This window comes from Balaenoptera physalus, assembly GCF_965194825.1.
Source record: "Balaenoptera physalus genome assembly, chromosome: 3".
Lineage (NCBI taxonomy): Eukaryota > Metazoa > Chordata > Mammalia > Artiodactyla > Balaenopteridae > Balaenoptera > Balaenoptera physalus.
Window position 1 is genome coordinate 99,999,747 of NC_138890.1, and position 15,481 is coordinate 100,015,227.

At 37.0% G+C, this 15,481-nt stretch overlaps 1 protein-coding gene across 4 annotated transcripts in view; it reads right to left on the minus strand.

Moving 5' to 3' along the window:
- Positions 1-15,481, minus strand: part of LOC309658986 (uncharacterized protein) — a gene marked incomplete at its 3' end in the record, with an annotated part of 321,204 nt that overhangs the window by 56,354 nt on the left and 249,369 nt on the right. The gene's annotated exons all lie outside the window — the stretch shown is intronic.

Consider the following 15,481-nt stretch of genomic DNA (forward strand, 5'->3'; position numbering starts at 1 on the left):
TTGCCAGTAAATATGTAAACAATTTCAAACTGGGCAAACACACATGCTGAGCATAATAAAACCCATCTTAATTGCTGCTCTACTAAGGAAAAGAACTCTGAGTACCTTGTCAAATAAATAAATGATCTATGCCCTTTCTTGTCATTTTTCTTCAGTAAGTTTAATAAATAAAATTGATAGTTTTGGAAAGAGTTTTAGGTCAGCTCTTCCAACTGTAACATTCCTTCACTTAAATATCAGTTACCACAACATTCCAAATTTTGAAGCAAAAGCTGTTTCCTGCATTTATTTTGACACATATCATAAAGCAGCATCAATAAAGCTCAGCCCATCAACCCTGGCTGGAGTTTTTCCTGACACATGCCTGCTTTTTACTTTTTACTTTTCTTCACCTCCCTCCTTCCTCCTGCCAATCCCCACTTTGCCCCAGAGCATGACTCATTAAGCTCCTGGTAGAATAATTACTTTGTTTTTTTAATCATTTGATGTCTGCAACATCATCTAAAAGGAAATGCATTTTAATTCCTCTAGAAATTCTAATTAGGATCATGAATAACTGAAAAGGTTCAGCAATGAGCAAACATGCCTAATATACACTTATTTTTTTTTTTGGCCACACCACACGGGGCGGCATGTGGAACTTCCCCGGCCAGGGTTCGAACCTGCACCCCCTATAGTGGAAGCACGGAGTCTTAACACCTGGACCACCAGGGAAGTCTCAAACATGCCTAATATAGAAGAGAAAATGTGAGAATGGACTCCAATAGTCACAGGAATAGAAAAATCATAGTCTGTAGAGATAAATATTAGTGCTTTCATGGAGAATTCGTTGAACAAAAACCTTCTCACCTGCTGCCAAAATAAAATATTCCTGAAATTAGACACTCTTCTCCTATCACACATCAATCAATGCCTACTTTTGTAACTAACAGAATAACTGGGTAAGATTCCAACCGCAAATGTATACATGGATACATGCTGGCTTTCACCCTCAAGAGCTAAGGAAGTAATGATTCTCGAATTTGGAAACTGCTATTCAAAGTGTAGACATGGAAGGAGAGATTAATAAGAGGGGAACCCAGTACAGACGGACACTAGTTGTAAAAAGCTGTTAGTATCAGTGAAAAGAGAGAAATAAAAGCTACCCCAAGGGAAAAAATAATTCAAAGCCAAGGGAAAAAATGTGGGGAATTTAGTTTCCATTCCCGCTCTTTGTGAATTGCTTTAATCTTTAGGTTAAGCCCTTTATTGTGTCTGTTTGTATTTTGTTTCTGAAATGAGCGGTAACATAAAGTCACCTAAATAATATCACTTAAGACATACTGAAAGAGGAGAAAAATATGTGATAGTTTTGTGCTCTGGAGAAGGTGACCAGGAGGGTCAGCAAATAGACATTTCTGTAAAGTGACTGGAAGATCATGACTATCTTTACATTCTGTTCCCAAGGTTTTGTCTCTCACCCTAAATTAGTTCTGAGATAAGTCAATCTATTAATATTCAAATAAGAATTGGAAGCTATGTTAAAAAAAAAAAAAAAGAATTAGAGTTTATAGCAGCACTTTCCTGACTGGATCACATCCCACCTCACCCCACCCCACCCCAATCCCAAGGAATTCCTGTGACTTGCCAGAAGGAAACTGTACTTCTCTCCTTTCTAATGGGTGCATATTTCCTAGCCACTCCCATAAAATGTTAGAGGCAGGCAAAATGACTTTGATAAAGCATATACCAAAATAGATGAAATTTTACAGCATTCCTTTGAAATGAAATATGCTGTCATAGCTCTTGATTTTAGATTTCAGACATTCAAATTATTACATTTCAAATACTTGCAATAGGGATAAATGCAAATTTTTCCACTGAAAAATCCTTAATCCAAAGTGATTATTCATCTTCCCTCAACCTTTTTTTTCAAAGAATTGAATAACAATAAAAGCAATAATGATAATAATTTTTAACTCTTATGTATAAGCACAGTGCCGTGTGCTTTACATGCATTAGCTTTTTTAAACTCCATGACAAGTTTAAGAGACAGGAACTTTTATCATTCCCATTTTACAGACAAGGAAACTGAGGCTTGGAGAGGTTACTAATTTGCCTAAGTTCACACAGTTTTACCAGTAAGAGGATGTAAATTCTACTCTCTCTTACCCCACTGCCCACACCCTTATACTGAAGAATCTGACAAATATAATAGGCATTACCACCTGCCCATAAAAGAAGAGTATAGGCGTTCTAATCTGAATGCATAAATATTAAGGTTAATGCACAGAAAAATGTAATAAATAGGTGAATACACTTTAGGTGACTAGAAAATCTGAGAAATATTTTGATAATTTGATACCCACACCCTTCTATATTAGCCAAAATACCTTTAAAAAAAAGCAAATGAGGCTTCAAATGCTCTAATATGCCACTGATTGTTTCAGGGTGTCCATTTTACATTCCCTGTACAGGTAGAGCTGTAAGGATAAAGGGACAAAGATAGATACACAACAAGGCTCTGGGCAATCAAACATATTTACATTCCTATAAGTTTAAGTTTTCAGAAAAATCTACTCAAATCTGGGCATCAGATAAGTGTTTTAACACATTTGATTTTAGGAATCTAATTCAAAGCCAGGGCCACACAAGCAAAGCAGTTGTCTAAGCTAAGATGGCATAGCCATCTAAGTGGTGACATTTAAGAAGTACAAAAGATTCTCCTGCTTGAAATATTTTCTGCCCTTACCTGAATGTTTTCATTACACTTTGTCACACTGACCAGAATATCCATTAGATACTGACTTCAGAAATTCACATGACACTATAAGCTGTTCACTCTTTAGTATCAATTACCTTGATTTGATTTCTTTCCTTTCCAACAGAAGTGGGAGTTTCTAGCTATTCTCAACCCTGGCTGCACAATTAGAATTAGCTACGAATAATTTAAAATAATGCTAATGCCTGGGCCGCACCGCTGGAGATTCTGTGGTTCTGGGTAAACTAGGGCCCAGGCAGCAGCGAATTTTACAGGCTCCCCAGGTGGCCCTGGTATGTGCCAGGCTTGAGACTCACTGGTTCAGACACTCTCTGCCGCCTGTAAAAAGCAATAATAACATTTGCTGACCACGTCCATATTTTCTGTGGTTTTCATCCTGGAAAGATTAAACCCTCTCATAGTAGGCTATGTTAAGAGAGATAGTAACCACCACAAAATCTAATTTGAAATAAGAAATGAAAGTATGTGAAAAGAAGGTTAAAGGGGGAAAAAGTCTCTATTTTTGGTTATTTAAAAAGAAAAAAACATGTTATTTGACTTCTTTAGGATACAGGAGACATGATCCCATTTTCTTAAGTAATCCTTTAAACCTGATTCACTGCTTTGAAATACACACTTCCTAATTGCCTGTATGTCTTTTTCAAGTCTACCACAGCTGCCATATGATGAGTCAAACCTTAACTGGTAAGTAGACTCCAGTCATTCTGAGACCAATAGAATTTTGACTACAAAATAGGTTCAACAACCAACAAATTCAACTGCTATTTCTTTTCATGACATCTTGTCAATAGTTCAGATCTGCAATATATGAATCAACCTGGATGAAATACCTATATTTCAGGAATCTAGGTCAGAACATTATTATTACCGAAAGAGATTAAAAACAGACATCCAACTTCACCTAAGGTTCTTAGACTAAAATTTCACATATAAATAACTCTTTACATTAAAATGTGAAACTTAGAAGAATTAACAATTAACACTCTCTGCTATTAACCTTCTGTGCAATCCAGATGGATTACTTAACTTCTGTGAGCCTCAATTTCTTCAGTTTTAAAATGGGACTATTTCTTACTACCTACCCTACCTCCCTTGAGATTTTCTTAAAGGATTTTGCTACAATGCTTGTGCACTTGAAAAACTCCAAAATACAATACAAAGGTAAGCTACAATACAAAGGTAAGCTACAAAGGTAGCCACTTAATCATAAGCTTTATGAGGGCAGAAACAGTTTCTCATATATTTTTGCATTCCCAGAACTTAGCACAATGCCAAGCATATAGTAGGTACTAAGTAAATGAGTATTATTCATTAAATAAATGAATAAATGAATGTAAAAATATATGATAGTAATTGGAACTCACAGAGAACACAGGCTAATGATTATCAGGTAAAAGCAAAATGCATTCTTGGGCTTGTTTCCCTCTACCCCAAAAGCTACCGTTGCCTTTATGAAATCAGTAACCATATATTTAACCATATTTTGGCCACTTTTTCCTAGGGGCTAGTGAAAATACTGCTGAAGAGAAGCCTTCAGTGACTGTCAGATAAAATTCTACCAGAATCAAGCAAGAGTATGGGGAGACCAGACACAATTTGCATTCATCCACCTATTCTTGGATTGTAGTCTTACATTCCACGCCTATCTATTTCTAACACAAAAATGAAGAAGTAGAAATCAACATGAAAAAGGGTATACTCTTAAAGTTGGCCTCATAAGTGAAGTTAAATGCCAGCATTCTTGGTGCTGAAACCATTCCGTGTCTAATGAGCCCAGAGAATAAACTAACTGAGGCAATTTTTCCAGGTTTTTTTTGTAATAAAGTCAGTTACTCATCACATTATTTGTATTCATTAGACTTAGGCAAGAAGAAGGTCCCTGACTATTACCACCACAACCATCTGCCTGTGAACTATAGTTGAGCTAGCTAGGTCTGGTCTGAGCTACTAGAGAATGTGTATACTGGTGGATGTCTGTGATATACCAATCCATCTTCTTACCTCATCTCCTTTCACTTTCAGAGACCAGGTACAAGCTTCCAGGACTCCTTATATAGTAAGTATGCATTTTCTTTGGTTTTACTTAGAGTTTTTCCCAGAGATTACTACTATGCTTACCCCTCACCACCCCATTCCAGTGAATCTGGGATTCTTGGACAGAAAGAAGTTAACAGTGTGGTTAGGTGAATTTTCTAGGTGCCATCCATCCCAACAAGACTGTACTCTGGAGTAATTTCTTAAAATATTATTGGCATTAATACACATGCCATAAAGAACTTTATTAAATGACTTACATCTTCCTAAAATGACTTTATAATTATGCCATTTATTCATAGGCTTTTTAGTAAGTCTTGCCCTTATGAAGAAATTAGCACAACTGGAAGCTGGTTTATGGGCCTACTATATTTGTACATTGGTTATAATGCAGAGCAGAAAACAGTCCAGAAAAGAGCAGGCATTCAACTTTCAACAGGTAGGAAGCCTTAGAAAACATTCAGATTATTGGCTCTAAGCTCAAATGAGTTGGATAAACAAAGATCTGCCCAAGTAAGGACTGCTCTGTACTTTTTCTCTGATCTTTCATTAATCAGTACCATATTCTAGAAGTAGCGTTTCCAGAGACAGACACAGTCCCATCCTACTCTTCAGGGTCATCCCACATCTAGACTGTTGTTGAAGTAGGGGAGCCATATTTCAGAAGAGGATATTTTAAGAGGACATCCTGATGCAGATTACCCATTAATTCTATCTAGTCTAATCCTTTTTTTTTTTTTAACTGAAAGAACCCTGCTTTTATTCAGGGTAGTAATAAAACCTTGCTTTCAAACTACATTTCCTTGCCTCTCTTACATTAGAGTTGAGCATGTGACACAATCTGGCCAATAAGAAATAGAAGTTGCTGTTAATGTGTCCAAAAGAGCTCCTTAAAAGGGGAGGTAGACTCAGGAGGTTTGCATCCTGTTGATTTTGGCTCTTCCCATTTTTCCTGCCTGGCATGGGAACACTGGTGGCTGTAGCTACATTGGTCACCTCCAGAGCGTGAGGATGAGAATCACACCTTCAGGCAGAGAAGAAACCTAGAAGGTCCTGGGTCCCTGATGAATTTGCGGAGTCACTATGCTGCCTCTGAGCTGTCTACTGCAGGATCTTTTCTATGTGAGAGAAAAATAAACCCCTTCCTGTTTTAAGCCTCTAGTTTGGTGGTCCCTGTTGGTTTGTAGCAAAATACAATTTCTAACTGAAGCAAGTCCAGTTTCAAAGTTTATCAATCATAACATAAGAGGACTTGAAATCATGTCATTTGAGAAAGGCTGAAGGAACTGGGGATTTTCATCTGGGAAATGAAGGAAATGGAGAATATAGAAAATATGTATATTCAGACTTGTGAGTCACTGACATATGAAGAGCCACAGAAGCCAAATCAGGAAGGATGAGTGAGAGCAAGAGAAGTAGACTTCAGCCCAACCTAAGAGATCTTTCTAGTAATAAGATCTGGCTCCTCATGGATGGGTTGCCATAAGTGGAAGGGTTCAAGTATTGGGATGAATGTCTACTCTGCGAGAAACAGTAGGGGAGAAGAAAACACTGAACGAGGCAGTTGGAAAGGATGATATTTACTTACATGTCCACACCCAACCCAAAGAGTCTATGAATCTATGCGTTCCTAATACCTAGTAACCAATCCTCTCTAATACAACAAATATTTATTGAATGCCTGTGAAGTAGATTTTATTGCTTTCCTTTGTTTATTGTGTTCAATCCACCTAAATTTTATGCCACTTGTAGGCCTCTTTCAAGGACAACTGCCTTTTCAGTTAATTTTGGAAGTGTCTTTATTTTGTCAGAATTTGAAAAGAAATTAATTTGCAGCCAGAACAACCTAAGCAGTAGTTACAGACGTGTGCTGCATCTTAACTACATGTAAGGAACTGAGCTGTGTGCTTTAAATTCATGATCTATAATTTCACAACAATCCTATGAGGAAAACAGTTTTATTATTTCCTTTTTGAAAGGAGAAAAATAAGGCACAGAAGAGTTAAATAATGTTTCAAGATCACATAAATAAAGGTGATGCCAGAATGGAACTCAGCAATCAGACTCGAGAATCCCTTGATTCTATACTCTCCACGCTTACTCTATATCTGGCTTCAAAAAGGCATATACATCTAAGGATCATAATAGAATTGAAAGTGGATCACAGGTATCATAAAATCAAACTATAAATTATGAAGGCAAATGTTCTGTGTATTTTGAATATTTCTTTACCAATACTTTCTTCTTTTACGTTCAATGTCATTTTATCCTTGTCTCTAAGTATCACCTTGTGAAAAACAAATCGTAAATAATACACATTAAAAAGGCACATGGCAGCTAGGTGACAAAGGACAATATTTAGTCCCTGGATAAACTGGTGAGGGGTTATGAGGTCAGCCTTTCTCCACAAACAGCTGCAATTACCTCTATAAAGCAAAAAAGCCCCAACAGGAACCTGAATCTTCTCCCACCAATAACTGAGCGGAAGCTCACAGATTAGAAAAGCTTAAACGTGTAAAAACGCAATAATTTTTCACAACAAATCTGACAACAAAATTTAAAAGTCAATATTTGAAATTAACTCAATATTTGAAAAACAAAACACCTCTTTTGCAAAGGTTCTAAACTTTTCTCTTACAACATCGTTAATACAAGAATACGAACGTGTACAAGTTGGCACATTATTTCATTGTGAGTCATGGTTAGGATTTTAAATTTCTCCCTTAAAAGCTGAAATTAACTGCTTAATTATTTTTTTAAAAATAGTCACTGACATTACAACTAAACAGAAACATTAATTTAATTATTAATTAATTTTATTCTAACCCATTTTTCTCTGGTTTTATTTTTAAGTCTTTTTGAAGCTCTATCCCATTTTGCCACTTGTTCTGATATATTCTGATTCTGCCTTGCAAGCTGATCAGTAAAGATAAACTCAGGATCAGAACTTTGAAACCGCTGACTTCAAATATGTCCAGACATATGACATGTGTTTCATCTCCCTTTGACACAAAAGCCTGGCGCATTCTGCCCCCCTCACCATGGATACCATCCCATTTAGTGCAGCCTGTGTCATCCTGACTATAGACACTGAAAGCTCGATGGTCATTAAAACAATTTTCCTTCTCTTTACACTCAGCCAATGTGCACTGAGTGATCATGTAGTTTAAAAAAATATACTTTGGGATTAGGACCGAAAGGAAGAAGGAGCAAAGGAGAGAAACACAGGAAGAAAGAGAGAGAAAGAGGGAAAGTAAGATTCACAGAGATAAAAAAAATAAAGAAGCCAAGAATGCTTGGTGATGGCTATCATTTTGGGCAGGTGGATTTACGGTGTTAATGGCAAAGAGCAGAAAGCCAGAAGGAAGCCCTTTTCACTGACCTCAAAGGTATATATGCATCAATTACTCGCTTTGGTAAATATGTCTCCTTATAAGCGGTGGCCCTACTTGTCACCACCAAGAGAGCTACTGTGACTGAGCCCATAAGTCAGGAACGTCCTTCCTCTTGTACCAAAGCAGTGTGTCTCTCCCATGGCCACTTTGTGACACCAGTCACCTTGCTCAGGAGAGTAGCCAGGGCAGTGGCAGTTTTCTTTGGAGTATGCACATTAGTCCTTTGCTCCCATAAGGTAACCCTGCAGATGCTTTTCTTTGCTGTGATTATCAGCACGTTAAAAAGAGTTGCATTTTTCTAAGCTACCAAGCACACAAGGGTTTGTGTGGTTGTGAGAGTTGCCAAGCAATTTTTCTGGGGGCAAAATAATAGGAAGGAGAGAAGTCAGGTCTCCTCCCTGCTGCGGTCCAGGAACAGCATGGCTGCTATCCTGAGAGGGAAAGAAAAATCAATGATCTGACTGTGTTTGCTCCGCATTCCAACTGGACATTGCTTCTTTCTAGTCTGAGCATGTGAAACAGGAACTCGTTCCAAGTTTTACACTATAGACAATAATAGTGTCTATAGACAATAGTTCCTCAGCTATTCAGAACTAACCACTCCAACAATTCAGAGTCCTCTGAGACACAACCATGCACAGTAAACAAAGCAAACAAGTAAACAAGACCTCTTGAGCAGCCAAATACATGTCACGACATTCCTCTCCCGGAGCTGGATAGTTATTCCCAGGAAAGATTGCCAGACATCTGCCCAGAATCCAGCTCATTCTAATTAAGACCTAGCTCTCAGCAGTTTGGCTATGTGGTACTACAGCCCGCAAATATTAGAAACAGAAAAATGAAGGGCTGTGTACTGCCCAGGCAAAATACTGACAGCGGTACAGATACAGCTGGCCTTCAAGGAAAAGGCAGAGCTAATGGCAGCACACAGGCAAACCAAAACCAGTAACAACAACCTAAGACAAAAATGCAGGAGAAAATGGTCTATCTACCTCAATGACTTCCTTAATATATTGCATAGCACAGTAAAATAAATCATATTTTAATGACAATTCTGAATCATCAAGAAACATACAAAGGTTCAATACTTTGTTTATGAAAGCAGAGGAGTTTTAACACTTTTTTTTTTTTAAAGTTTTGGCACTTCAATAGGTAAAGTTGCACTTCCATTTTCTGGAACCTCCACTAATTACTGAAATTATTATACAACAATATTTATCTTTAAGGTACATGGTCACTAGCCACCTAATAAATGGCCAGGGCAAAGCCAAGCCAGAAAATGGGAAAGTGGATGAAAATGTCAGATTCAGATTACTGTGCAGCAAAGCTGTCAATTTGAGAGAGGCGGATGGAGTCTTAAAAGAGGTGGATACACTGAGAAGCTTGCCCTGAAGACAGGCCTTACTCTTCCACAACACGTTGGTGGCCATTCTTGTGCCATACATGGCAACAATCGTGCAGGTGAGGCAAACAGGGAGGGTTGCTCCTTCCTCACAAGGGACTTAGAATGGTAGTGGGGAATCCTAGCTGATCTTCAGGTGACTCGTTAAGAAGGCAGATTTCCAGGATCCACTCTTGGATATGCCAGTGTGGAATGTTTGGCTGGATCTCTGGAGTCTGCATCTTTTAAACCTCAGCCAAGTTTGGAATCACTGACCTGGGAGGCTGTGGTTTGGGGAGGTGCTCTGAGTGCCTGGGCTTCTCAGTTCTACCACTTCCACCTGAGGGATCTCTAATCTAACGGGCAGTTGGTGCTGCTTCTGGGATACACTCTTGTACAGCCTGGTTCCCACTGTGAACACACAGAGCCCACATTCTCCCATGGGAGCCCAGTGAGACTCCCAGCTAGCACCCTAAGGAGCTGCAAGAGAATAGGACAGAATGAGAAACATAAAACTAGCTATAACTTGATTTTTTATTATAATTGATCTCTACCCTTCACCACCAATAAAAAGTGGCTGAAAAGAAATTAAAAGGAGACCGTATATTTTACTGTATCAAAAGCAGTTACAAGAAAAATACAGTGTTGTTCTTTGTCTGTTTGTTTTTAAGTTTCTTCAGGAAGCTGACACGGGTGGTCAGAATGTTCCAACTCTAACCACTTTCTAACCTTCTGCCACTCTGTTTAATAATAATAAAAGCTCACACTTAGGTACTGCTTAGTCTGTTTTGTCCTGAATCATTTATTCAGGCATTTGTACTCTCTATCTAGCTTCATTCTTTTATGAATTTCTTTTATCTTCTTTTACCAATTTAAATTTTCACAGAAATATTACAGCCCAACTGCATAGATTTTTCATATACAATCTCATGTAGACCAAGTCTTTAAAATAAAATGAATCATTAGTAATGAATTTCAATACACAAAACCTTCCAGCATGGGTAGAACCAAAGTCTGGTTATGCTTCTTTGCCATTTCAGCTGCAGGAGTATCTACTCATTACCTTTATGGGTTTTTTTCCATTACATGGAAAGCAAACATTGATATCTCTGAGCACACAGAAAATTTCTTCTGCACAAACTAAGTAAACTCCACCGTCAATGGGGGCAGCTTATTTAACCTCTTCCCTTCTATTGCTAAAGAGGTATAGTATGTAGTGTGAGATTGAAGGGAAGAAAAAGATTAAAATTTACAGTATTCTGCACTTTTCTGCACCCCCATTATGAGTGCTAGAAAAGGTTAAGAATAAAGTGGTTGCCTGATTTGTGCATAGATGCCATGAAAGTTTCTATACAATCATTAGATTCTAGCTCCTTGGAGGCTAGGATGGTAACTATTCATCTCTGGCACTATACAGATGTGTCTAAGACTGTAACAGCAGGATTGGTATATTTGGGACTCTATCCAGTTTCTAGAAGTTTCCAGCTCTCTTCATCAAGTAACACCCTTTACATTATTACTGCATAGAAATGCCCTAAAATTAAGTGAACTAAAATTCTCTAGAACTTAGAAAGGTTTCTAAACACACCACTATATGAATGTATGTTAGATGAGTAGAATAGATCGAGATTAAGGGAAGAAGAAAAATAAAATTTTTCTGGAGTCAACTGAAATAAATTTTGAGTGGATTATGTGAAAACAAAAATTAAAAATAGCTATCATCCTTTCCCTTGACTAGTAGACATATTTTACATTTAATCTAAATAACTACAAAGTTCCTTCTTCTACATTTTGCCATCCCCGTTTCCTAAAACATATCCTCTGAGGCTGTATTTATATACATTCATGGAGACCTTACCCACATGGTCACTCAATAAATATTTAATGAAAGAATGAATAAACACCATTTAAAATTTTCAACTTAACATCCAAACATAGAAACAGATTTTCACAATTTAAGAAAACTAAAGTGTGTCATTGTAGGAGAGAATACAGGCTTTGTAGTGAGTAGAACTGGGTTAGAATTCTCGTTAGCTGCTAACTAATGGACAAGCCTCAAACATTCAGCTTTCCCATCCATGAAACGAGGTTAATACTATTTGCAGACTTGCTATAGAGATTAGAAATAATATCTGTAAATCTCTTAAGCCATATCTGGTATATAAAATTTTAATGGTCATGATGGTGAGTTTTCTTTAAAAATTAATACTACTATGAGCACATTTATTTCCATCATTTTGCGTGTCTCAGCTTTTTCTATGCCAGATAATCCTACTGTTATTTTATTATTTTGCTTGACATAATTTCCCAGAACAATAGAGCACCATATTCAGAAGGAATAAGAAAACACACTCCAAAGTAAATATAAATAAGTTTTTCAATTTTAGAATATTACTTAATTCCAATGTTTGGAGCTTCACTAAGTTTCTCTGTATCCATCAAGATTCTTGGATCGCAAGGAGAGAAAGTTGAGACAAAATGAATTTATCAGAAGGATACAGGGTAGCTCATAGAATTGGAGGAAATGCTTTATAATCTGGCCTTGGAGGAAATGACAGAACTAGGTCACTCTGGAGATCGAGGTAGAGGAACTACGAGTGTGTCTTAGGGCAGCCAGGCAGAATGTTCCAACTCTGATCACTTTCTAATCTTCTGTCACTCTGCTTAATAATAAAATTCACACTTGTATACTGTTTACCCTGTGCCATTAATGCTTCTAAGTACCTTGCATGCATTAACTCACTTAATCCTCACAACAGTTTTATGAGACAGTAATTCTCAGGAAAAAAAACAAAGTCCCATCTGTAGAGCCTGAGTCATGTTCCCATGCATTGGGTAAGGAGGTACCTCATTTGATAGCCCCACCAAGCTGAGATGGCATAGTGAAAAGCCAGGGTAATTTTAGCCAAAGAAAGGTTAAATGAGGTTAGGCAGACAAAATCCACAAATGTCTACTACATTTGATAAAACCCACATGCCTGGCTCTGAAGGATCCATGTCTCTATTCCTAGTTGGCAAAATATTTTCTATTAGTGATATGCACTGCCTAGCATGTAGAAAGTTCAAAAATAAAATGCCTATCTTCCAGAAGTGGAAGTTATCTATGTCTTCTATTATATATGTGGATAGAAATATAGTCATACTTAAAATGAATATATGATTGCATAGATTCCAGTGATTAATAAAATGAAAAACCATACATATTTAACAACAAAATACTTAAAAGAAATTGTAAATTCAGTCAAGTTTAACTTTCCTGACTTCACTGAGTCTAGGAACCATAGAAGAGAGGAGGAAATTCTCCCTCCATTACCCCAGGATTAGTGAGATAAACGTTCTCCCAATCTCTTGTAAGCCCCTGGTAAAATAATTCCTTCACTGAGTTACTCAAATAAACAAGACCCCCACTGCCAGAGAGAAAAAGATATTCTATTATCCTGAGTACTTCCATTTTCAAAAAACAATTCTGATGATTGACCTGGAAAAGGGAATAAAAGCAGTTGCTGCCAATAAACTATATGTGAGGTTCCTGCAGGAGGGTAGGAACCATATAGTCATCCTTACGTCCATTGTACCTAAGACAGAGACTGCACTTTGAAGGAACAAAGTCAAAAGTTATTTTACAAGTGAAGGAATAAATAGTTAAGCTTATTTCAAGAGTAGTCCCAATGTTTTTTCTAATCAGAACCTGATTGCCATTACTACCATTTGAAGTATCTAGAAATATAAAGAAACCTCAAAGTTTTCAACATATGAAGAATAATACAAAAGTCATATGACAATTAGTACCCTTTAAGCTCAAGATGATATTCATTCTTTGTTTAGTCATTAGCTGTTCTTTGAATGTCTGTTACATTCAAGTCAACAGGATAATATTAAAAGAACTGGATATATGAATCAAAGCATAAATGCCTCACACCCCCTATTCTCAGATTTCCACTGAAATGTTCAAAGGGTTATAAAAGATGAGAGAAAGTCACCTTCCAATTAGAAACCATGGCGATAACCATCCACAAAGCAGAAACTTACAGGAGTTTCAGCTATATATAGAGTAGATCAGATAAAAAGCAAATAAGACCAGTCAAGGAATAACTCTGAAATTCTCCAGCACATAGTCACTTATTTATAAGGACAAGACCTGATGGCTGAACGTTCTAAGACAGCAGAGAGCAAACACACTCCTTCAATTTGTGTTTCAATTTGCCAAGGCAAATCACTGGCATTTGAAAGGAATTTCTTGAAGCCCCCAAATTATTACAGAGGCCATACCAAGCAGTAAGATTGCAGCTGGGCACGCTGCAGCTTATATAAAGCAAGAGGCAAGCTGGCTAAGAAACAGGCAGTCAAGAAAGCTGGACCCAGAAATCTGACACCTGCACAGCACCTTCACCAAATATGGAGAGAAAACACTGCACAATCAACATTCCTCTACTGGACTACCCAGGTGTCCATCTCCCTTCCTTCTCTTTGCAGTCTGCAGGAGAGGAATCTGTTAACCAACAAAAGAACTAATATCAAGCTTAAGAAAGATGGAGTCTGGGCTTCCCTGGTGGCGCAGTGGTTGAGAATCTGCCTGCTAATGCAGAGGACACGGGTTCGAGCCCTGGTCTGGGAAGATTCCCACATGCCGCAGAGCAACTAGGCCCGTGAGCCACAACTACTGAGCCTGCGCATCTGGAGCCTGTGCTCTGCAACAAGAGAGGCCGCGATAGTGAGAGGCCCGTGCACCGCGATGAAGAGTGGCCCCCGCTCACCGCAACTAGAGAAAGCCCTCGCACAGAAACGAAGACCCAACACAGCCATAAATAAATAAATAAATAAAATAAAATAAAATTAAAAAAGAAAGATGGAGTCTAACCTACCAGTTTGTGGGCACTGGGTATCCCACTGTTAACACAAAAATGAGAAACAGACAGAAATAATACTGAGATAGGCTTATAAAAATATTCTGTGGCATAATAAATTGAAGACAACATTCAAGACTTTTAAAAAATCAAAATTTAAAAATTACCTACTATATAGGAAATACAAGTAAATGTTAGAAAACATGTGCTTCATGCCCCCAATAAAATTAAGAATACATAACCTATAAAAGGTGAAATGGTGTTTAGATTGCAAATTAGATGGAAGTTTACTTGGATAAAAGGCAGCAAAAAGAAAAGGGGGAGGTAAGGAGACCAAAAGATGCAATATTATAACTTTAATCTATGTTGACACTGCAGAAAATAAAATTAGAAATAATAAGGTTGCAGCACAAAGTGGTATGTACAATCATTTCCAATGCAGTATTTTTATTGGTTCCTACCTTATTACTTTCTCAGCCCTTATTAAACAGAGAAAATATTAACATAGGAAAGAGGAAATAACTTTAATATTCATCAGTGGTGGAAGTTTAAATAAATTACAGTATATCCAAACTGTGGAAAACTATGCAACTATTAACAATGATTAAATAGATTTTAATTTTATAACATTAAAATATTATCTAAAAATTATAGAAATGTAAAATTGCATACAGCATGATGCCATTTTAAAAAATATATGTACAGAGAGAAAAGGAAAGAGAGCAATCCAAAAGGATATGCCCCAAAAGGTTAAAATTTGTTAAACTTGGTATTCGGATTATAAACCTTTTTTTTCTTGTTTTTACGTTGCTCAACATCATTTGAGAAAATAACACTGTATTTAATTTTTTTTAATTATGGGAGATGGTTTAAACTGTTTTTGGTTATACTTATCAATATATAATCTTTCATTATTAAATCAAGAAATAATGAAAATGAAAGAACTAAGCATACAATTTCAATAAATTAGAAGGTAAAGCAAACCTAAAGAACAAAAAGAAGTAATTAAAGGTGAAAATATACTTTAATAAATTAAAAAATGGAAAAAGACAGTTAAAAACAAATC